Below are 25,284 nucleotides of genomic sequence, written 5' to 3'. Positions count from 1 at the left end.
CCTCACTTTTAATTCCCCAATTACATATTTATTTATTTCCACAATTATATAAATTTAAAAGTCAAATTTTCTGTTCAGCTGTGTTTTTGTTTCATCAAGAGTACTTGAAAGTACTCTATTTCATTGAATGATCATATTTTCCCCTGAAGCATTATACTCAGTTCTGCTGGGTAGGTGTTTCTTGATTTTAATCCTAGTTCCTTTGACCTCTAGAATATCATATTCCAAGCCCTTCGATCCCTTAATTTAGAAGCTGCTAGATCTTGTGTTATCCTGATTGTGTTTCCACAGTACTCAAATTGCTCCTTCTTTAAAGCTTGTAATATTTTCTCCTTGACCTGGGAACTCTGGAATTTTGCTATGATATTCCTAGGACTTTTCTTTTTGGGATGTCTTTCAAGAGACAATAAACTAATTCTTTCAATTTCCATTTTTCCCTCTGGTTCTAGAATATCAGGGAAATTTTCCTTGAGAATTTCTTGAAGGATGATTTCTAGGCTCTTTTATGATCATGGCTTTCAGTTAGTCCAATAATTTTAAAATTATCTCTCCTGGATCTGTTTTCCAGGTTGGTAGTTTTTACAATGAGATATTTCACATTGCCTTCTATTTTTTCATTTGTTTGGATCCATTTTATAGTATCTTGATTTCTCATAAAGTCATTAGCTTCCATTTGCTCCAATCTAATTTTGAAGGATTTATTCTCTTCAGTGAGTTTTTAAAACTTCTTTTATATCTAGCAAATTTGTCTTTTTAAGGGATTTTTCTCCTCATTGGCTTTTTGGGTCTCTTTTGCCATTTGAGTCAGTCTATTTTTTAAGATGTTATTTTCTTCATTATTGTTTGGGTCTCCTTTAGCAGGCTGTTGACTATCTTTTCATGATTCTCTTGCATCATTCTCATTTCTCTTCCCAATTTTTCCTCCACTTCTCTTACTTGATTTTCAAAATCCTTCTTGAGCTCCTCCATGACCTATAACTAATTCATACTTTTCTTAGAGGCTTTTGATGCAAGAATTTTGACTGCATTGACTTCTTCTGTTTCCTTGTTTTGATACTCTTTGTCCCCCAAAAAGGCTTCAATCATCTAATTGTGCTTTCTCATCTTGCCAGCCAATTACTTGACTTTTGAGTTCTTTACTATGGGAGAATTCTGCTTCCAGAATGGAGAGAGTTGTGTCCCAAATCACTGAGGTTTTCACAAATGTTTTCAGAGGCCTGAGAAGTGCAACCTCTTTATAGCCACCACAAGCTCTGGCACACTGTCATTTCTCACCCCCAGACCACCGTCCAAGACTGTGATCCAGATCCAAGCAGGTTAAAGCAAGAGCCATTACTCTCTGAATGGTCCCTTGGTCCCCCTAAGATCTGCAGCCCAGGAGCTCTGGAGGCAGCCAGTGGAAACAGTTGTAGTTTCCATGCCTCCACCACCTCTCTTCCTGGGGCCAGGGGCAGGACTGAGCTTCTCAGTCACCATGTTCCAACAGAGTTTCCCATTGAACTTTAATTTTCTCTTTGTTGTTTATGTGTTGAGAAGCCTGGAAACTTCCAAAGTTGTTAGTGATTCACTTTCCTGAAGTCTGCTCTGGACAATCTGTGCCACTGGTCAGTGCTGCCCAAGTTCTGGGCTGTCTGCTCATGCAGGACTGTGTGTGGCTCTCAGCTGGGTGCAATAGAACCTTTCTGTGGGCCTGCCAGGCTGCCTTCAGTGGGAGATTTGTTTCTCTGTCACCTTGTGATTTTTGTAGCTCTAAAATTTGTGGGTATTGCAGGTGGTTAGAGCAGGAGCTCAGACAATTTCCTGCTTTTGCTCTGCCATATTGGCACTGCCCCCTCCCCAATTACATGCAACAGAAAATTTTAAGTCAGTTTTAAAACTTCGAGTCCAAATCCTCTCCCCCCACTTACAATGAAAAGGCAAGCAATTCGATATAGGTTATACATGTGTAGTCATGCAAAACATTTCCATAACAGTCATTCTGTGCCAGAAAATATAGAAAAAGACTCAAGAAAAATAAAGTTTAAAAAAGTACACTTTTATCTATATTCAGACACCATAAGTTCTTTCTCTGGGATTGGGAAACATTTTTTATTCTAAGACCTTTAGAGTTGTCTTGGATCATTGTATTGCTGAGAATACATTAGTCATTCACAGATGATCATCTCACAATATTGCTGTTACTTTGTACAGAGTGTATTTCACTTTGAATCCAGTCATTTAAGTCTTCCAAGGTTTTTCTGAGAGCTGGCCATCATACTGATCATAATTTCTTAAGGAACTATAATATCTCATCACAATCACATACCACAACTTCTTCAGCCATTCCCCTATTGAAGGACATCTCCTCAATTTATAATTCTTTGCCCCCAGAGAACAATTGCTATATATATATATTTTGTACATATAGATCCTTTTATAGCCATTTGGGCAAGGTTCTAAATTGCTCTACAAAATGGTTGAGTAAGTTTCACAGCTCCACCAACAATGCATTAACACACCTTTTCTTTTCTTTTTCTTTCCTTTTAATTTTTCCCACATCCCCTCCAATATTTTTCATTTTCTTTTTCTGTACTATCAGCTGATCATATGAGTATTAGGTAGTACCTCAGAATTGTTTTAATTTGCATTTCTCCAACCAATAGTGAGTTACAACATTTTTATCATATGGCTATAGATAACTTAGATTACTTCATCTGAAAACTGCTTATATCTTTTGATCATTTTTAAATCAGGGATTGGCTATTATTTTCATAAATTTGTCTCAGTTTTCTTTATATTTGAGAAATGAAGCCTCTATCAGAGAAACTTGCTTCAAAATTGTTTTCATTGTTTCTATTGCTAACTGTACCTCCCCATTTATTCTATTCTCTCTTTCCTTTCACCATGCCTATCCCCTTTCCCCAATCTGCCCTCATTTCTATCATCTCCCCCCTTCTCTTCTCAACTTCCCTTCTTGCTTTCCTGTATGGCAAGAGATTTCGATACCCAATTAAATGTTTATTCTATTCCATCTTTCAGCCAGTTTTGATGAGAGGAAGAATTACTCAATACCCCTCTCCTCCCTCCCAATGGAAATGTTTTTTTTTTTGCCTCTTTTATGTAAGATAATATGCAACATTCTATTCCCTTTCTCTTTTTCTCAAAGCATTACTCTCTCACTCCTTTATTTATTTTTTACATATCATCCTTTCATATTCAACTCAATCTGTGCCTTCTGTCTGTCTATCTATCTCTCTATCTCTATCTATCTATTTTTCTATCTATCTCTTTTTCTTTCTATCTATCTATCTATCTATCTATCTATCTATCTATCTATCTATCTATCTATCTATCTATCGATATATAGATATAGATATATACTCCTTCTAACTGCCCTAATTATGAGAATGTTCCCTATGAGTTACATGGATCATCTTCCCATGTTGGAATAAACAATTTGACTTTTATTAATTCTCTTATGAATTCCCTTTCTTGTTTACCTTCTTATGCTTCTCTTGAGTCTTGTATTTGAAAGTCAAATGTTCTATTGATCTCTGGTCACTTCATTAAGAATGCTTGAAAGTCAGCTATTTCAATGAATGTCCATTTTCCCTCTGAAGGAATATGCTCAGTTTTGCTGGGTAGTTGATTTTTGATTGTAATTCCAAGAACCATTTTGACTTCTGGAATATCATATTCAAAGCCTCCAATTGTTGAGTGCTAAATATTCTGCTATCCTGAATCTGGCTACATGACAATTTGAATTCTTTCTTTCTGTCTGCTTGAAATATTTTCTCCTTGATCTGGTTGGTGTGGAATTTTGCTTTAATATTCCCAAGAGTTTTCATTAAGGATCTATTTCAAGAGGGAATGGCAGATTATTCCCATTTCTATTTTACTTTCTGGTTCTAGAATATGAGGGCAGTTTTCCTTGATAATTTCTTGAAAGGTGATGTCTGGGCTTTTTTTTTTTTAACCATGGCTTTCAGGTAATTCAATAATTTGTAAATTATCTCTCCATAATCTATTTTCCAGGTCACTTGTTTTTCCGATGTGATATTTCATGTTGTCTTCTATTTTTTAATGAACTCTTTTGGTTTTGTTTTATTGTTACTTGATTTCTCAGAGTCATTAGGTTCTATTTCCTCAACTCTAATTCTGAAGGAATTATTTTCTTCTGTGAACTTTTATGCCTCTTTTTCCTTTTGGCTAATTACACTTTTTAGGGAGGATTTTTGTTTTTTGTTTTTTGCTTGGGTTTTTTTGTTTGTTCCCCCATGCCCCTCCATGGAATTTTTGTGCCTCTTTTTCCAGTTAGCCTGTTCTGCTTTTCAAGATATTCTTCTCCTCATTTTTTGGACAATTTTTACTATTTGACTTACTCTTTTTTAAGGTGTGAATTTTTTTCAGTATTTTTTATGTTTCCTTTGCCAAGCTGTCTACTATATTCATGATTTTCTTTCATCACTCTTAATTTTCTTCTCAATTTTTCCTCTATCTCTCTTACTTGATTTTCAAAATCCTTTTATTCAGTCCTTCTATGACATCAGGCCAATTCATTTTTTTCTTGGAAGTTTTGGATGGAGGAGGTTTGACTATGTTATCTTTTCCTGATTATGTGATTTGATCTTCCTTGTCACCATACTAACTTCCTATGGTAAGAATTTTTTTATTGTTTGCTCATTTTTCCCAGTCTATTTCTTTAATTTTAACTCTTTGTTAAAGTGAAGTTCTGCTTTCAGAGTGGTGGACACACTGTTACAATGTTCAGGGGTTTTGTGCAACTCTTTTCAGAGATAATTCTAGGAACCTGTAAATTTTCAGTTCTTCCAAGGTGGTATATTTTAAGAAGTTTGTTTACTGTTCTCCTGGATGGTGCTATTATCTGTGAGTGATCACAAGCACAGTTTTCTGCCCTGGGACTGTGAGGAGAGTCACTTGCTCCACTCTGACCCAAGCTCTTCTATGCTAGTGCTCCATCTCACCCTAAAATTTCCCCCCAGAACTGTGGCCCAGATCCAATTATGGGTAAAGCAACAGAGTTCTGCCTCAGTGCTGGCTAAATGAACCTTTTAATGTCCTTATGTCTAGTTGTTTGACCCCCTTACCTTTCTGACGAAGAACTCTGGAAGTAGCTTCCACCACTGCTTATTTAGTTACTTACATGTGCTGCTCCTGGTTTTCTGGGGCCACCCTAATATGACAGACCTTTCCTAATGACCATCTAAATTGTTTCGGCTGGAAAATTATTTCTTCCTGTATTTTGTATGTTATACCACTCTAGGGATTGTTTTTATTTTTGGGGGGGTCATTATTTAAATGTTTTTGAAGGGGTTTTGGGGAGTGCTCAGACAAGTCACTACCTTGCCTTGGATCCACCTCTAAATTAGAACTTCTTAAAGAAAAATTATCACCTCTTAGGTTATTTTAAATATCATGAACACAAAAAGCCATACACATTATTGTATAACCTTAAACAGTATTTTAGCCAAATAGAAACATGTCAAAAGTTGATATATTAGATGACAAACATTAAAAGTTTTTCAAATGATTTTTCCCTCAAGTGGAATAGGAAATCCATTATAGAAACTCTTAGAAGAATAATCAAAAGAATCTATACTGAAAGACATTCCATTACTCACAAATAATGTTGAAATTTTGTTTTTTCCATGCTTGTAAACTGATTGTACATTAAGTTGATCTCTGTACTCAGAGATCACAAAACCCAAGTGAATATGTAGTTGATTCTGGTCAAATGCCAATGCAAAATGTTTATCAACTGGGATCATTTATATGGAGTAACATGGAGCCCTCCTCAGTCATTAAAACTTAAAAAAAACTTACTAATTAAAGCTGTTTAGAACTATTATGTCAAGATCTGAAAGAAAAAAATGCTCCACTTGATTAGTGTAAAATGAAATGTTTGAGACAAAAATGTCTTGGGTTAACAACTGGATTCTTTTGAAAAGATGCAATAAAGTTGATTTTGGGGGAGAGATGGTATTACGAGAGTATTATTAGAGTTTATATTTTAGATAGAAGTTCATGTCTTTAGCAAAACATTTTAATCATTTGCCTAATTTCTTGAACAAAATGTTTAAATCTCAAGTTCACCAAATTGTGGGAATATGTTACATGATGTCATTGTTAGCAATTTAATTTTTGAGTCCTGAAAACATTATTTAATGGGTAATTCATCATTCAACACACCCACATTCTATGGTAAAGTGATACAGTGAAAGTTACTTTCAGACTGTCCAACATTCAATCAAATTTTTGCTTGGTCTTCTTTACTCCCTATAAGATATTTTCTTTTTGACTGTCCTGAAAAACAATGTAAATGGACAATTTGGAATAGAAGCGAACAAAATGAAACTGATCCTCCAATATCCCAGTGAGGCCACTGTGGATGATTGTATTCCTTAGCTTTGCTTCAGCCAAATATCTCCACCTTATAATCTACCAGTGCTTCTCTTAAAGTTTATTGTTAGCAAGTAACAGAAAGAATTGAATTGTACTCTTCTCTTTTAACTGTCCTAATGGCATCTGTAAACACACAATATGATGTCATTATATATAACAAAAGTGAGGATGGTAACCAAAAGTGCTGAGGCTATCATCTATCTGAGTGGCCCCTGAATAATAGTGGGTTAGATCTGTTTAAGAAGTGTAGCTCTTGTTCGAAAAACACAATCTTTCTTTTGAAGAAGCATAAAGGACACATAATTATAAATTAATCCTTTATGGATATCTCATTGCCCTAGGTTAATTATCTCATTTTTATATGGCTCATTAAGTTTCAAAAAACATTTACTTCAGAACCACCCATTGAGGTCAGTATTGCTATTATCATTATCATCATTTTATACATTCAGCAACTAAGATCCAGGGAAGTCTCATGCCTTATCTCAGGTCACATAGTAAGTGTGACATGTAATTTGAAACCAAGTCATCTAACTACAAGTACTCTTTTCATCAAACCACCAGAGTCTCTGAGATTATGCCAACTTTAGGAGTCTTATTCTAAAAACTGATATCAATATGCTGTCCAAATTTGAATGTCTTACCATGTACTGAAGTGAACTCCTTGATATTGGACCAACATCATCATAATTATAATTATCACAGTAATAATAATAGTTAACAAGAATAATAATTTTTATTTTAACATTTGCCATATACTTAATTCAATATCAGAAGTGATAAAGAATATAACTTTTATTCCTCTGATTATACTGTATATTATATTGTAAGTTCCTTGAAGGCATGGACTAAATTTTGCCTCTTTATGTATCTCCAGGGCTTAGCAATTGCTTAATATTTTTTAAATTTATTTGTTTTATTACTGAATATATGGGGATGTTGAGAGGTCAAATAGATTGCCCCTAATCTTGTGGCTTGTAAGACCTCGAGATTCCATTTGAAACCTGGTTTTATGACTGAAAGTCTAGAACTCACATTAGGGATGTTTTAGAAGGAATTCATGCTTCAGCTGATATTGAAAAAGATGATATCTAAAATATTTTCAACTCTGATATTCCACAATCTTATACTTGGAATACATTGCTGTGTTTCATTACCCTTAATAATTCTTTTAGCTCTATAAAACTATAAATGGTAGTAAGATGTGTGGAAATATGAGTAAAATTTATTATATGAAATAGAAGTTTGTGTTAGTCCAAAAAGCTTAATTGACATATAATAATTGAAAGCAGTGGTTCTGGATTTAAAGGACTTAGGCTCATATCTTGCCCTTGGTGCAGAAACTCAATCCACTGATAAAGGTCAACATCTCATTTTTAATTTAACATCTTAGAGAGTTCCAAGAGATAGTGGTGGTCTACTTCAATGTTTATTTACTTACCCATATCTCACAAACACTAGATTTAGTAATGGGATTACTGGATCACAGTTGTGTAGTCTTTTGAGCATAGTTCCAAATTGCTCCCCTGAATCGTTGGATGTCTACAACTTCACAAACAGTGCATTAGTATCCTAATTTTCCCATATCCCCTCCAACTTTTATTATTTTCATTCTCTGTTATTTTAGTCAATCTGATAGGTGTAAGGTAGTAACTCAGAGTTGCTTTAATTTGCATTTCTCTAATAAATAGTGATTGAGAGTATTTTCATGTGATTACAGAGAATTTTGATTTCTTCCTCTGAATTGCCACAGAGTGGCAAAACTTAAAGCATATTTCCTTGAGTCCAAAGTCTATCCATGAGAACATATTACTTGTGTCTAGTATTTTCAAAGAGGTGCTTATTAATTTTTACTTGGTAATTTAAATCCCCCTTCTGATAACAATGACACTATTTATTGTTATATAGTTCTTCAGTAATCCCCTCATTCTACATGGGAAATATTTTCACAGGAATTTTTCGAATATCCCATAAATCATTACATATACACACATACACAGAGTATAGTACAATGAAAAATGTGTTGGATTTAAGTCAGAGGACATAGGTTCAGCTCCTATCTTTACTACTTATTACCTGTGTGACCCTGGTTCAGTCATACAAATTCAATGGGCCTTACAAATACAACTGGAAAATAAGGAGATTGGAATAGATATCCTTTTAAGTCCCTTCTTGTTCTAAATCTGTGAAATTTCATCTGCTAGTTATTTGGGGGGGGTACACTTGATGTTCATGGATGCTTGATGATATAAACTCAAGGTCATTTTAGGAACTCTCTTCTTCAGTTTTTAATTGATTTGGATTTGATATCTCTAGTAGGCATTTCTTTTTGTCTCAAGATATGTGTTATTAGAAGAAAATTAGATTTTAAAAAAGACACCACACATTTCCTTAATATTTTCAGATTCTTTCACAAGACTTCATAATGTTTAGCAATATTTCCTAAAGAGATAGATGACATAATGATAATGGAAAAGAGAAAAAGAATAGAAGCATCTCTAGATTTCTTCTGAATATGCCTTTTCCTCTCCCCCAAGTGAGTGGTTAACATCTCATTTGACAAGCCTTGATAGGTTCTCTAATGAAGCCTGGAGCAATGCCCCAGTAAAATAGTCTTTTTTTTTCTATATTTGCTTTCACATTGACAAATAGATCCATTAGTACCTTTCTCAAGGACCCAGCAGTAGTCTCCCTCCCTCCCTCTGTTCCTTCCTTCCTTCCTTCCTTCCTTCCTTCCTTCCTTCCTTCCTTCCTTCCTTTCTTTCTTTCTTTCTTTCTTTCTTTCTTTCTTTCTTTCTTTCTTTCTTTCTTTCTTTCTTTCTTTCTTTCTTTCTTTCCCTCCTTTCTTCTATCCTCCCCCCTGCCTTCCTGACTTCTTTCCTTCCTTTCTTTGGTTATTTCTTCTTTACTTACCTTTCATATGCCTATGCTTATTCTGTAGAGGAGAAATCATTGGTTGTCCCTCAGATGGTCTGATTTGTTCAGGAAGAATCCCATCTTCATTTCCTTGACCTAGGTACTCAGGGATCCTTTTCTTTTTCTTTCTCCTCTATGATAAATTGTTCTACTCTGCCCAACTTCCTGGGTTAAGTCCAGATACCCCTCTGCCTTGGCTGAATATTTTTACTTGCTGTTTTCACATTGAACCCCATCTCCTAATTTTTAAAGGAATGCTCAATTCTCTCTGAAAATAAGGACAATTGAAAGGCATATATGTACATATGTTATATTTATGTATATATCTTGATAAATCTGATTATTTTTCAGCTCAAAAATCTCTGAGCATTCTGTATAGCCCTTAAGGGAATAATAGGATAACTTTATTCTAGCATTTTTCATTCAAATACCACTTAGCCTTCATGTAGGATCACAGAGACACATGTGTAGTGGGCTTTGGGCAGACCCTTCTAATATGCCTACTAAGGACTGATTATGGTGCATAGACTATATTCATCATTTGTCATCTTTGTTAATCTTATGAGTGTGAGGCAAAACCTTAGAGCTGTTTTGAATTTTACTTCTCTCAGTAGAGATTTGAAGTAATATTTAACATGGTTATTAGTTGTCATTTGTAAAGAACTATATTACACCCTTCTATTATGTTGTTGGAAAATGATATTTGATTTTATATGTCTGTATTGATTCCTTATAAATGTAGATAGATAGATACATGATAGATAGATAGATAGATAGATACATACATACATACATACATACATACATGGATACATAGATACATAGATCAATTGATCAACCAATCAAATTGATCGATTGATTGATTGATATAGATATAGGTACACACATATGTGTGTTAGTCTGTGGGAAGTTGTGAGCATTTTTTTTTTATCAAACTAGAAGATTTGATAGGGGTCTTAGAGATCCTCCCACACAGCCCAAACATTTTAGACGTGAAGAAATTTAGACCCAGAAAAGTTAAATGCCTTGTTCAGGTAATAACATTCATAACATGATTTATTCTTCTCCACAATGGCAATATACAAAAGGATTCCAACGCTAGCCACTCAGACCACAAGCTTTTAACCGCAGAACAAAGTCCTTTTCCTAGCTCCCAGTAGAATTTATCATTTTCTGTTTACCATTACTATGATCAAATACTAAACTAACTGAAGGTAGGAATTTTTTTATCTTTTCCCCCAATCACCTGTCATACTGTCTTGTTTTAGTCTTATGTAGTCACTAAATGTTTGTTGAAATAGTTTAGTAACTATTTCAGAAGACTTTCATCACATACTTTATAATTACACAATTACAAATCACCTTTCAGTGATCATGCTTTGGATTGTTTGCACTAGAATCTCATCAGTAAACCAGGATTAGAATGATATTCTTAGATTGTGTATTGGAAGATGGTCTACAATGAGACAATCCAATCCAGGGTGAGTGGAATCTTGTTAAGATAAATATTCCCTGACTTGAGTTTCTTGTCCTCTTCCTGACCTTCTGCCTTAAGCATCCCATTTCTCCCCCTGAAATCTAAAGATCTATTTTCCTTTTGAGTCTATAGCCCACCCCTAAAGCCACTTTTCAGCTCCTACAAAATTTTCTACATCCTAATGAAGGCTTTTACTCTACTTAAATTCTGAAATCCAGACATTACATTTAGCGCTGAACATTATCCAACAACTTCAAGTTAAGATATTAAAAAAATAGAACTTGTGAAACAAAAACATTATTCCAGCCAATAGAGTGAGTTTGCCAGATCTTGATGTTCTTCCTCCCTTAGAGGTGATTGGAGTACTAAAAGAGGGCTAAAATGTTTGGGTGTTTCATTTCCCCCCCCTTATTAGGTGCTGGGGGAAAATATCATTACTTTTAAGTTGGCATGAAAAGCTTTTAAAATATTGGTTAGTTGGAAAACTGCCACATCAGTTATTAAAATAAAAAAAAATCAACTACAAGGACCTAGATTTATGACAAGTTTGATGAGATTCTCAGGGTGTTCTATATAATGATTTTATTTCAAATTTTGTGCTGCGTGTCTGTATATGAAAGCAAAACTAATAATTCATTATTCACAGGACACGTACTTATAGTTTTCACCCATAGTGTTGATGGATTTGTAAAGAGTCCTCCAGACTCTTTCTCTCAAAGCTCTCATTACAAAGATAGATTTATGTGATAGTTGGCTAGGATTAGGGTTTTGGTTTATGGCCATGGAAGAGAGCAAAGCTAATTGGCCCATTGAAGACTAAAGCTGTGACCTTGTCTTAAGTCCTGATACTGCCTCAATCAGTCAGAGACTTTTAAATGACAATATTCCTTTAAGATTCACAACATGGGAATATTTATCATAGAAGTGTCGGCCAAGATTTCAAAATAGCTATCCAAACCTCCTTTAGTGAAAATTTACCTCTAAGCTATTTTTCATTATAGGATATAGACACTACAACCTCCTGTCTTTTGAGCAAGAAGATAAAGATATGAGGGATGTGCATAATGCTTTCATGTTACTAAACTAATGCAAAATGAGACAAATATAAAAGATACTAGTTATCCCTTCCATTTAACAACTTTCCCCATTATTGTTTCAAAATATGACAGGTTGGCATAAGTAATGAAATGGTAATTTTGGGGGAGTTATGTGGAAGTTGCAGATGACAAGTGAAAGCCAGCAGATTACACAGAAAAAAGATTAGAAACTTCAAAATGCATGCAATATGTGTGTATTATTGTACAATATCAGTATTTGCTTTTTTAAGCAATCAGGGTTAAGTAACTTGCTCAAGGTTAGAGGACCAGTTATTTTGTGTGGGTGTTAAGTATCTGAGCCTGGAACCGAACGCAGGTCTCCTGACTCTGGGGCTGGCACTCTTACTGTGCCACCTGGCCGCCCCCAGATTTATTCATTCATTCATTCATTCATTCATTCATTCATTCATTCATTCATTCATTTATTTATTTATTTATTCATTTATTTATTTGTTTGTTTGTTTATTTATGTTTAACTGCTTTATTCACTTTTAGCTTACATCATTATTTCCACAAGATTTTGAGTTACAAATTTTCTTTTATCCCCTACTGTAATGCCAAGCAAAGGAAACTTCCCAAGGTTCAAAATAACAGCATAGGTGCTCTCCATTTTATTCAGTGAAAAATTAAGAACAGAGAAAATCAAAATACAGCATCATTCAAAATACAGCATTCACCAAGTATAATCCAATAATCTCCAAGTACTGCTCCACTCCTGGACATTATAATTCATTTAGTACATCCCCAGAACCCTCTTCTAAGTACTACTCCACCCCTAGGCTGTACATTCATTTAGTCAACCACAAAGCCCCTCTTCTCAAATGGAGATTAGTTTCCAATCATAAGTAAAGTACATTCATTTGTTCAATCACAGAACACAAAAAAGTCAAAAGTTCCCCACCCTTGGATCACAATTGTATCTACCCCAGAGTTACAACAAGCTTAAGCACAGCATTTAATACCCAAAGAGAGGTCCTTTCTTCATCTTGACCTGAGGCAAGTTCTCAGAAATCTTTGGTCCTGGGGAGACAAAGCTTAGCAAGGGCACAAGATACATTGCCAGTGTCTTCATTAATTCATTCTGTCTGCAGAACAGCCTTAGGACCCCTGAAAACACTAGGAAAACCCTCCTCCAGGATTTCTGTAAACATACAAAAAGAAAATTCTTCTTCAGGGCTTCTGAACCAACAGCAAGGTTCCAGGACCTCTGCAACAACAGCATTGGCCTTCACCACTGGAAACAATTCACTCTCTGTGTGCAGAACAGTCTCAGGAGCTCTGAACCAACAGCAAGTTTCCAGGACCTCTGCAACAAGAGGACTGTCTTTCACCAGTGAAGAAATCTGGCAAAACAACATCAAAACAGACAGACAAAGTACCAGCATAACAGCCACGTCTCCTCAGTCTTTGGCAGCTCTGGGTGGCAGTTCTCAAAAGTCCTGGGCAATTCAAACTGGCCCTCAGCAATCCTCTCAGTCTCTCTCTGCCTCCAAGATGCTGCTTCCAAAAAGTTCTTCTGCTTCTCTCTTTGCTTGTGTCTCTGCAAATTTATGTCACCAGCTCCTCCCAGTTCAGCACTCTCTTTTCACATCAACAAGTCCATTCCACAAGTGGAATTCACAAGCTATGGGTTTTAACACAATAAGTCCATAAACCAAGCCAATACAGGGGGATCTTTAAATGCCATAACTATTACACATACCCACTACTCCAAAATAGCAATCCCACTGGATATCCACTCCTCCAATCTGCTCTCTCCTATATCTTCTCTCATACCCCATCCAACTTTCCAGTAGGGCACAGTGTATCTCTATGTCCTGGTGCATGTAAATCTTATTTCACAGTTACATGTAAAATAATATTAATAATACTATATATATAAATATATATATTTAAACATTTTGTTTTAAAATTTTGAATTCCAGATTCATTCGCTTGCTCCCTTGTCACTCTCCCTTACTGGGAAGATAAGCAATTCAGTATAGGTTGTACATGTATAACTATGCAAAACATTTCCATACTGGATGTATGGTAAAAGACTGACTATATTTCCCTCCCTCCTATCCCAACTCCCACTTGTTCTATTCTCTACTTTGATCCCATCCTTTTTATTTTTCTTTTTCAAATGCTTTATTAACTTCTGATTTACAGCATTAATTTCCACCAGGTTTTGAGTTACAAATTTTCTCCCTGTTTTTCCCCTACCCACCGCCCCAAAATAGCAGTCCCACAGGATATCCCCTCCTCCAATCTGCTCTCTCCCATATTTTCTCCCATACCCCTTTCAACTTTTCCAGTGGATCTCTATGCCCCTGCCCCAGTGCCTGTATATCTTATTTCCAAATTACATGTAAAAGAGGATTAATAATAGTACATATATATGTATTTGATTTCAAAACTTTGAATTCCAGATTCATTCCCTTCCTCCCTTGTCACCCATCCTTGCTGTGAAGATAAGCAGTTCAGCACAGGTTTTACATGTGTGGCTAATGCAAAACAATAACATAGTAGATATATTGTAAATGACTAAATATATTTCCCTCCCTCCTATCCCACCTCCCACTTGTTCTATTCTCTACTTTGATCCTGTCCCTTTTCAAAAGTGGGTGCTTCCAACTTCCCTCCCCCCCAGCCTGCCCTCCCTTCCATCATTCCCCCCTCTCAATCCTTCCCCCCTACTCTTCTGGAGATCCTATTTAGTGTGTATGTCATTCCCTCCTCAAGCCAGATTCAATGGGAATAAGTTTGACACATTCCCTTTTGCCTTCCTATTCTTCCCCTCCATTGTAACCATTTTGCCTTGAATCTTCTATATGAGAGTTCACCCCATTCTGTCTCTCCCCATCTCCTCTCATTATATTCCTCTCTCACCTCTTAATTTCACCTTTTAAGTATCATCCCTTCCTGTTAAATTGGTCCTGTGGCCTCTATCTATGTATACCTGTAAACATATATACACACATTCACATATGTATTCATATGCCCATATAATCTCACATATAGACATATATATTTCTATTCCCTTCAACTACTGAGAAAATTTTCATAAGTTACAAATATTGTTTTTCCATGTAGGAATGTTAATAGTTCAACTTTGATAAGTTCCTTATGATTTCTTTTCCCTGTTTAGCTTCTCTTGCTTCTTGTATCTGAATGTCAAATTTTCTATTCAACTCTTGTTTTTTCAGCAAGATTGCTTGAAAGTCCTCTATTCCACTGAATGACCATATTATCCCCTGAAACATGATTCTAAGTTTTGATGGGTAGGTGACTCTTGGTTTTGATCCCAGCTCCTTTGACCTGCAGAATATCATATTCCAAGCACTTTGATCCCTCAGGTTGAAGCTGCCAAGTCCTGGGTTATCCTGATTGTGTTTCCACAATATTCAAATTGTTTCTTCCTGCCTGCTTGTAATATTTTCTCCTTGATCTGGGAATTCTGGACCCTGGCTATAATAATCCTAGGAGTTTTCTTTTTGAGATCTTTTTCAGGAGGTGATCGGTGGATTCTTTCAACCTCTTTTTTGCCCTCTGGTTCTAAGACATCAGGGCACTTTTGTTTGAGAACTTCCTGGAGGATGATTTCTAAGTTTTTACTTTGACCTTAGTTTTCAGGTAGTCCAATAATTTTTCAATTATCTCTCCTGGATCTATTTTCCAGCTCAGTGGTTTTTCCCATGAGATATTTCACATTGCCCTCTATTCTTTCATTTGTTTGGATCTGTTTAACAGCATCTTGATTTCTCATAGTCATTAGCTTCCATTTGCTCCAATCTAATTCTGAAGCAACAATTCTCCTCATTGAGCTTTTGAGATTTTTTTTCCATCTGGCAAATTAGGCTTTTTAAGGCATTCTTCTCCTTATTGCCTTTTTGAGTTCTTTTGCCATTTGAGTTAGTCTATTTTTTAAGGTAGTATTTTCTTCATTCAGGCTGTTGTCTCTCATTTCCTAAATTTCTTGCTTTGTTGTCATTTCTCTTCCCAATTTTTCCTCCACTTCTCTTATCTGCTTCTTAAGGTCCTCTGTGGCCTATAACCAGCTCATATTTTCCTTTGAAGCTTTTGGTGCAGGAGTTCTGACTTCACTCTCTTTCTACTGTTCCATGCTTTGCTCATTTTTGTCCCCAAAATAGGAGTCTAATGTTGGAATCTTCTGTCTGCTTTATTTCCTTTGCCCACTCACATTGCCCCTCAGACACTTGACCCCTGGGCTTTTTGCCACAGTTAGACTCTGCCACCAGACAGGGGAGCTTTCATCCCAAACACTGAGGTTTTCTCAGCTGCAAGAGGTATTAGATGGGTGCCCTCTCTGAAGCCTCCACATGTTCTGACAAGCTGGACACATACCCCAGGACCTCCACCCTAGACTGCGATCCACATCCAAGAAGATTAAAGCCAGCAAGATTACCCCTCAGACTGGTGCTTGGTCCCCCTACACTCTGCAGGCCAGGAGCTGGAGCTGGCATGTGGGGCTGGCTGGCTGTGCTGGGTGTCTCAGTGCCTTCTCACCAAGGGGGCAAAAGCCAAGTACTCCCACTTACTGGGTCAACAAGTGCAGACTGCACTGACCTCTCACTTTGTCCTTCACATCTATGTATTGGTATCTGAAAATGGTCACAGCTGCTTCTGATCTTGACTCCCTCTGACCTTTGGCTGGTCAGGTCTGCCATGGGGCTGAAACCTAGGTGTGGGACTGGGCTCAGCTCCTCGTGCCCTGTGCTGGCTGATTCCTGTCTGCCTGCTGGGCTGTCCTCAGCAGGAGGTTAGCTTCTATGTGTCATTTTCTGGGTTCTGCAGCTTCAAAGTTTGTTTAGAGTCCCCTTTTTCATGGATTGGGGAAGGTGGGAGCTGGAGCAGTGAGGAGTTCCTGCTTCTAGTCCTCCATCTTGACTCTGCCTCCCCTCCCCCCCAGATTTATTTTTAATAACATCATAATGCAAACATCTTCTCTGGCACAAAGGGCCAAAATATTTTATGTGAATTTTCCAGATTGCACATAAATCTGGAAATTCACTTAATTTTTTTTCTAACTTCTATTCTAATTTCTTAACCCCTGTGATGTGGAAGGGATAACTATATTTCTAAATTAATTTCAAAGTAACAATTTCTGAAGAAAGAGTCAGATTCAAGAACTGAACACCCAAAAAACTGGTTGGTGATTGTAAACAGGATTTGAATTTCTGGACCACAGTTTAAGATTAAGGAATGATGGCAACAGATAGAGTGCACTTAAGAAAAATAAGAAAGAGTGTGTGTGTGTGTGTGTATGTTTATATATGTGTGTGTGTGTGTGTACGCATACATATTGGGAGAATACCATCTAAGTAAACCTATCAAGCTAGAAAATAGTTAAAATTTAGGAATAATAGTAGAACCTCAGCCCCCACCATGAATTTATAATACATAAGACCCAAGGAAGAAGTCAGAAATGAAATTCAATGTCACAGATGCTTATACACCAAGGCAAATACTACACTTAATATGAATAAGCAAGTAAACTATAGGCTTTTCCTGAACAATTTAATGAATAGGTAGAAAAGAAAGTCATGGTCACAAAGAGCCAGCATGATTTCAAAAAAAGATTCTGCCAATATAAATCCATTTCTTTATTTGACAAGATTATTAGACTAGACCAGGGACAACTGTAAAATGAGGACCATGCTATTCTGGTGGACAAAGGAGTATACTGTCTAATATATAAGATAATAAACTGAAATTAAGAAGGGACATCAGCTGCCATATATTCAAACCTCCTCATTTTATGGATGAAGAGAAATATTTTCAAATAGGGTAAATAGTCACAATTCTAGTAAATATTCAAATATGGTTCTAGCGAATAAAAACAGTGCTCTTTCTGGACCCAAAGAATTGTCATTAATATTGCAGAATCAACTCTATTCAAGAGACTTAAGAGCCTGTGCTTGGTCCTATGTTGTTTTACATTTGCTTCAACATTTGGATAAGAGAATATATGACATGTTTATTAAATTCACAGATGACAGAGTTTGATTGAACAGCAAACATATTACTTTAGATATCCAAAAAGGCCTTTGCAAGTAAAAACATAGAGTCAAATACAAAATAATAAAATTTTTCATAGACAAATTAAGGCTTATATTTGTATTCAAATAAGTACTTCAACAATTTGAGAGGGGACCACACCTAGTTAGATAATAGTTCATAGGCTCAGAAAAAAAAAAAAGATTGGAGATGGATAGCTAATGTACTACAAATGTAATGTTAATGAACTGTGAAACATTGTAGCCATGAAAATATCATAATAGTAATGCAACAGTGAGTGTTCCACCCTCCTCCCTAAGGCAAAGTATTTTACATTTCATTCTTCCTCCATGGAGGAAGTTTGGTATGTATCTAGTCTCTTCCATTGGCTCCACATCCCACAAACTGTTTTCTCAGTTTTAAGCATTCTTTGTACCCAGTTTCATTTAGCTACTTCATAATTAACTTTTAGAAAGTAATATTTATTTTAGAGAATAGGAAGAACACATAGAAACATCATAATCCCACTTCCCATTTCCTCATTCTTTGGAGAAGCATTAGATTTATAATTTAGCTAAATTACTATAGAACATACTACCACCAACTTCCAAATCCACTAGGTACTCTGGCTTCCCAAGCTTTCCCTGTTGGACTAGAAGAAACATTTGTCCAAGTATCTTTCCCATGGTATCTCTACAGTTTAAGCTCCAGGGTCTGGGGATTCATCTGCTTGCACTGAGAACTGAGAAGGAAAAGAAGCAAAATAGATCAAACTTTCAAATCCATTTCTTGGATTCACAGAACCTAAAAGTTAGAGGAGAGACACAGGACCAAAAAGATATTTCCATCAAACTCAGTTCATTATATCTAAGCTGTTGATGAATAGGTCCTTCACCATCTAAATGCAGCTGAAAAGAGGAGAGTGTTTCAGTCTCATGAAGATACAGACCCTGTTCTTACTGTGCAGTCAGTAGAAAAGGCTATTTCCACTCATGTGCTAAGAGAATGCATGATGTCTTTTCCCAAAAGCAGGTTCATGGTATCTCCTATGCAGGTACATCCATAGTAGGTGATCTGAGTGTGCATCAAATCTTTGCTACCTTAGGATACATTAAAGATATCAGACCAAGGAGGAGATAGTTTTTCTGTATTTGTATATCATCGGACCAAATCTAGAGTATTAAGTTCAAGTCTAGGTATTATATTTTAGGATAGACAATGATAAGCCAGCGTTCAGATGAGAGCAATCAGCATGGTACCGAGATCTAACAGAATCCCATAAAAATTAGTTTAAAGGAATTGTGGATGTTTAGCATACAAAAGATAAAATGTGGGAATGATGTAACACTTGAATTTAATTATTTATAAGTTAATCATATGAAACAAAGTATAGACTTTATCTGATTGATCAAAAAATGCAAAAATATGGGTGGGAGTGGGGTCAATGTAAAATTATAAAGAGGCAGATTTATATTTGGTTTAAGAAAATTTTAAATAATTACAAATATATATAAATGAGTGATTATAATTAAAAACAAATAAAATATATAATTAAAATAATTAAATAATCAGAATGTGCATAGACTCAGTCAGGAAGTAATGGATTTCTTTTTACTTCAATATATAAACAAGAAGCATTTTTCAAGCAAGTTGTAGAGAGAGATCTTTTTTTTAAAGTATGGATTAAAATGCCTATTCCCAGTTGCCAATTAGCTGTATCTCTTGTGTTAATACATGTTCAGAAGATCTAAAAAGTCTGTTTGTGGTGCCTATATTTTGGGTAACTTCGGCTCCATTAAAACTAAGGTGAAAGGTACCATTACTTGGTCAGTTTAAATGGTACTAACTATAAATGACTGATTGAAATATTTCCTTTTTTCATTGGAAATTGCACACTGCATAGATCTAACTGCTCTGCACAATGACCTACACACTGTTTATTCAGTATTTTCAGACCAATTTAAACCAAAGAGAAGTAGTCAGGCCTTTTCAGTCAGATAGGTGAGGTGTAGTATGATTTGAACAACACCAGAAAAATAATCTCCCCCAAAGAGTTTTTTCATTTTGACTGAAAATCCCTGAATTTTTTTTTTTTACCATTATTACTAAGTCATTTCTTTGGGTCTTCAATGTGCTCACATTATCACAATATTGGAGTTGAGAAGGACCATATAGACCCTACTTTTCTCATTTTTGAGATTAGGAGATTGAGTTTCTAAGAGTTGAAATGGCTTGCCCTTATGTGGGAGAACAAATAAGTGGGAAAGGAGGGATTTAGAACCCAGGTGTTCTAACACTAAATATAGCTCTTTCCTGCCCTACCATACTAACTCTACAGAAGTCTCCTATGGGAATATGATACACATAAGAGAAAGTTGAATCCTATTCTAATTAATGCTTTGGAACTCTGAAAACTATATGCCAAGTGCTATAGAAATTGGTAGAGGAGAATCTTCTGGCAGGACAGAAGCCAGCAAGATGGGAAGAATAGCTTTAAAAGGGGAAATGGGGCAGTGCCAAAGATAAAGTCCCATTTAATTAAAATTTTGATCAATTTTTCTCTAGCCTTTAGTTTTTTTTCTGGAAGATAACTGTGTATTCTCCCATTTGTGATGGCAGTATTTCATTTTTCTCCTCATGAATATGATCTATTATATTGTTTTATAAAGTGGTCTCCCTCTGTTACTCAGAACATGATTTGGGAACAGATTTTCCAGAAGACTTCATTAAAAAAGAAATGTAGAGAACTTGGAAAAAACTTAAAAGGAGAGAAGTGAAATTAATGAGGCTTACAAAAAGACAGGCATAGGGGCAGCCAGGTGGCTCAGTGAGTAAGAGTACCATCCCCAGTGTTGGGATGACCTGGGGATTGAATCCCATGCTCAGATACTTAGCACCACACCCAGAAATAACTGGCCGTGTAACCTTGAGCAAGTTACTTAACCCCAATTGCTTAAAAAAAAAAGATAGTATAGTCTAATGGAAGCCATGAGAAAAGAGATATTCAAGTAATATTGTCAAATACCAAAAAGAGTTTGGTAAAAGTAGAAGGAAGACAAAAAGACAGGCATTTTAATGCATTTATTCCTGTTGGATAATTTTTAAGCTCTAGAATAGTAGATGACTGAAAAGTTTGGAAAGTAGGATGATTGGAGAAGGTTAATATAAAAGGGGGTGGTAATTTTCACTTTGAAAAAGAGATGACTGATTATTAATAGAATCATACAGAGTGTTTATATGCAAGAGGATGACAAATATGTGTGTTTCTTATCTGTAGAACTTAGCCATAAAGAAACAATGAATACACATTTTAGCTATAGAAAGAATCTTCCTTGAGTGGCTGCTAAGTGGTTCAGTGAATAGAGCATCAGTTCTGGAGTCAGGAGGACCTGAATTCAAATCAGCCTAAGACACTTAACACTAGCTGTGTGACCTTGGGCAACTCACTTAACCCCAATTGCCCTTCATTACCCCCTCCAAAAAGAAAATAAAAGAGCCATCTTTACTCCTACTACCTACAATAATGCCATTATTATTTTCAAGACACGGGGTTTGGAATCAGAGCACAGGGATTCAAATTCCAACTTCATTACTTTTGTGATACTGAGAAAATGATTTTATATGTTTGGGACTCAGTTTTATCATCGATACACGAAATGAGAAGGTTGCAATGGACCATTTTCATATCTCCATATCTATGATTTATTGATTCATAATTAATATACATTTCATATATGTGTGTACATATATTACATATATATGTGTGTATATATGTGTAAACTTGGAATTTTCTTGGATTCTTCCTTTTCTTCCCTCCTGCCCCCTCAATTATTTAATTATTCTATAAGCTCATTTATTCTAGCTACAGAATATTCTTTTTGTACTTCCCTTCCATTTCCATATTTTTATCCCCTAGTTCAAGCTTTCTAGCCTAAACTAGAATGGTGCCCTCCTAGCAGATGCCTTGTTAATACCTACAGTTTCTTTCACTTTTTCCATTCAGTTTGTTCACATGGGAGTAGAAAGGTATCTAACTACTCTATTTTTTAATCCCCTACTATATTGCAGGCAAATCCAATGTGTAAAGGAAGGTATTAGTCAGATAGCTTCCTCCTCTATTCCAGATATCAGAAACATTTACTTAAAAATTGGAAGTTGTTTAGGATAAATGGTCATACCCTCAAGTGGGATATGACTTATCTATGATGGGCAGGATTAGTAGCAGTTCATGAATTCTTAACAATACTTAAAGGAGGAAAAAGAAAAAGAAAAGTGCAGAGAATTGTACACAAGAATATTCCCTTTCTTTGACTTTATATTACATATCTGAATAAGTTACTTCCACCCTGGTGGTCTGATTGTCCTTATCTATTAAAAGGTAGGTTTGTACTACAAGTTCATTAGGAGTTAGTCGTAAAATATGGTAGCCAAATATGCTAATAAAATCTTAGGCTGCATGGAAAAGCATTGCTTCCCACATTTTACCAAAGACATTGATAACTCAGAGAGTATTCAAATGATATTGATAATGGAAAATGATCTAGATTCCACAACATACAGGAATTGGTTTATGGAATTGAAGATATTTATCCCAGAGAAGAAAAGACTCCAGATGAACACGAGAAAGGTCTTAAAGTTCTTGGAAAGATGTTGAGAAAAATGTTTTATTTTTCTTCGACTCCAGATAACAGGGAGGAATATATGTAAGCTGAGAAAAGAGATAGCTTGAGGCTTAATTTTAGGAAAGTCCTACTAATGATTAGAGCTATCCAAAAGTTGAATGAACTGCCTCAGGAAGTAATAGATTCTTTTTCTCTAGAGGTCTTCAATCAAAGTCTTAATGATCAAAAATGAGATGTGTTGTAGTACTGATTCTTTTGGGGGTATTTGTCCTACTAGATTGTAGCTGAGATCTCTTTCAACACAAAAGTTCTTTGATTCTGTGACCAGCTAATCTATAAGTTCCTAACAGTCCCAAGATTTTAATGTAGAGGTGACAAAAGCCATTTCCTACATGTGACCCACATATCGCTCACAACAATCCTGGGTGCAAATTAAAGTATAATTGGATTTTTAAAAAATGTTTTATTAACTTCTGATTTACATCATTCATCTCCGCCAGATTTTGAGTTACAAATTTTCTTCCCGTTTTTCCCCTACCCACCACCCCAAAATAGCAGTCCCACAGGATATCCCCTCCTCCAATATGATCTCTCCCATATTTTCTCCCATACCCCTTTAGACTTTTCAAGTGGATCTCTATGCCTCAGTGCCTGTATATCTTATTTGCCAATTACATGTAAGATGGTATTAATAATAGTATACACACATGTATTTGAATATTTGATTTTAAAACTTTCAATTACAGATTCATTCCCTTCCTTCCTTGTCACTCACCCTTACTGGGAAGATAAGCAGTTCAGTATAGGTTGTACATGTGTGGATAATGCAAAACAATAACATAGTAGATATATTGTAAAAGACTGACTATATTTCCCTGCCTCCTATCCCACCTCCCACCAGTTCTATTCTCTACTTTGATCCCATCCCTTTTCAAAAGTGGGTGCATCCAAATTCCCTCCCCAGCAGCCTGCCCTCCCTTCCATCATCACCCCTCTCATCTCCTTCCCCCTTTACTCTCCTGGAGGGTGAGATACCCTATTTAGTGTGTATTTCATTCCCTCCTCAATCCAAATTCAATGGGAATAAGTTTCACCCCTTCCCTTTTGCCTTCCTATTCTTCCCCTCCATTTTAGTCATATTCCCTTGCCTCTTCTGTATTAGATAGTTTACACCAATCTGTCTCTCCCCATCTCCTCTCATTGTATTCCCCTAACCTCTTAATTTCACCTTTTAAGTATCTTCCCTTCCTGTAAAATTGGTCCTGTGACCTCTATCTATGTATACCTGTAAACATATATACACACATTCACATATGTATTCATATGCCCATATACCCTCATATATAGACATATATATGTATATATTTCTAATCCCTTCAACTACTGAGAAAAGTTTCATAAGTTACAATTATTGTTTTTCCATGTAGAAATATTAATAGTTCAACTTTGACCAGTTCCTTATGATTTCTTTTCCCTGTTTACCTTCTCATGCTTCTTGTATCTGAATGTCAAATTTTCTGTTCAACTCTGTTTTTTTCAGCAAGAGTGCTTGAAAATCCTCTATTCCACTGAATGACCATATTTTCCCCTGAAACATAATACTCAGTTTTGCTGGGTAGGTGACTCTTGATTTTAATCCCAGCTCCTTTGACCTCTGGAATATCATATTGCAAGCCCTTCCGTCCCTCAGTGTAGAGGCTGCCAGATCATGGCTTATCCTGATTGGGTTTCCACAATATTCAAATTGTTTCTTCCTGGCTGCTTGTAATATTCTCTCCTTAATCTGTGAATTCTGGAACCTGGCTATAATATTCCTGGGCGTTTTCTTTTTGGGATCTTTTTCAGGAGGTGATCGGTAGATTCTTTCTACCTCTATTTTGCCCTCTGGTACTAAAATATCAGGGCAGTATTCTTTGAGAACTTCCTGGAGGATGGTTTCTAGGTTCTTACTTTGGTCATGGCTTTCAAGTAGTCCAATAATTTTTAAATTATCTCTCCTGGATCTATTTTCCAGGTCAGTGCTTTTTTCCCCATGAGATATTTCACATTGCCTTCTATTCTTTCATTTGTTTGGATCTGTTTAACAGCATCTTGTTTTCTCATAAAGTCATTAGCTTCCATTTGCTCCAATCTAATTCTGAAGCAATGATTCTCCTCATTTAACTTTTGAGATTTTTTTTTCCATCTGGCAAATTCAGCTTTTTAAGGCATTCTTCTCCTCATTGCCTTTTTGAGTCTCCTTTGCCATTTGAATCAGTCTGTTTTTTAACTTATTGTTTTCCTCAGTCAGGCTGTTGACTCTCATTTCATAATTTTCTTGCATTGTTCTCATTTCTCTTCCCAATTTTTCCTCCACTTCTCTTATCTGCTTCTTAACATCCTCTATGCCCAGTAACCAACTTGTATTTTCCTTTGAAGCTTTTGGTGCAGGAGTTCTGACTTCACTGTTTTCCTCCTGTTCCATGCTTTGCTCCTTTTTGTCCACAAAATATTAGTGTAATATTGGAATCTTCTGTCTGCTTTGTTTCCTTTGCCTTCTCATTTTGCCACTCAATTTCTTGACTTTTGGGCTTTTTGCCAGAGTAGGACTCTGCCACCAGACAAGGGAGCTTTCATCCCAAATGCTGGGGTTTTCTCAGGTGCCAGAGGTATTAGATGTGTGCCCTCTCTGAGGTCTCCACACACCCTGGCAAGGTGGACACACACCCCAGGACCTCCACCCTAGACTGCAATCTAGATCCAAGAAGGTTAAAGCAAGAGTGATTACCCC

The sequence above is a fragment of the Petaurus breviceps genome, unplaced genomic scaffold (assembly GCF_028583685.1).
Source record: "Petaurus breviceps papuanus isolate PSGF00001 unplaced genomic scaffold, PetGlider_PUasm1.0 80, whole genome shotgun sequence".
Lineage (NCBI taxonomy): Eukaryota > Metazoa > Chordata > Mammalia > Diprotodontia > Petauridae > Petaurus > Petaurus breviceps.
This window is presented reverse-complemented; position numbering follows the sequence as displayed.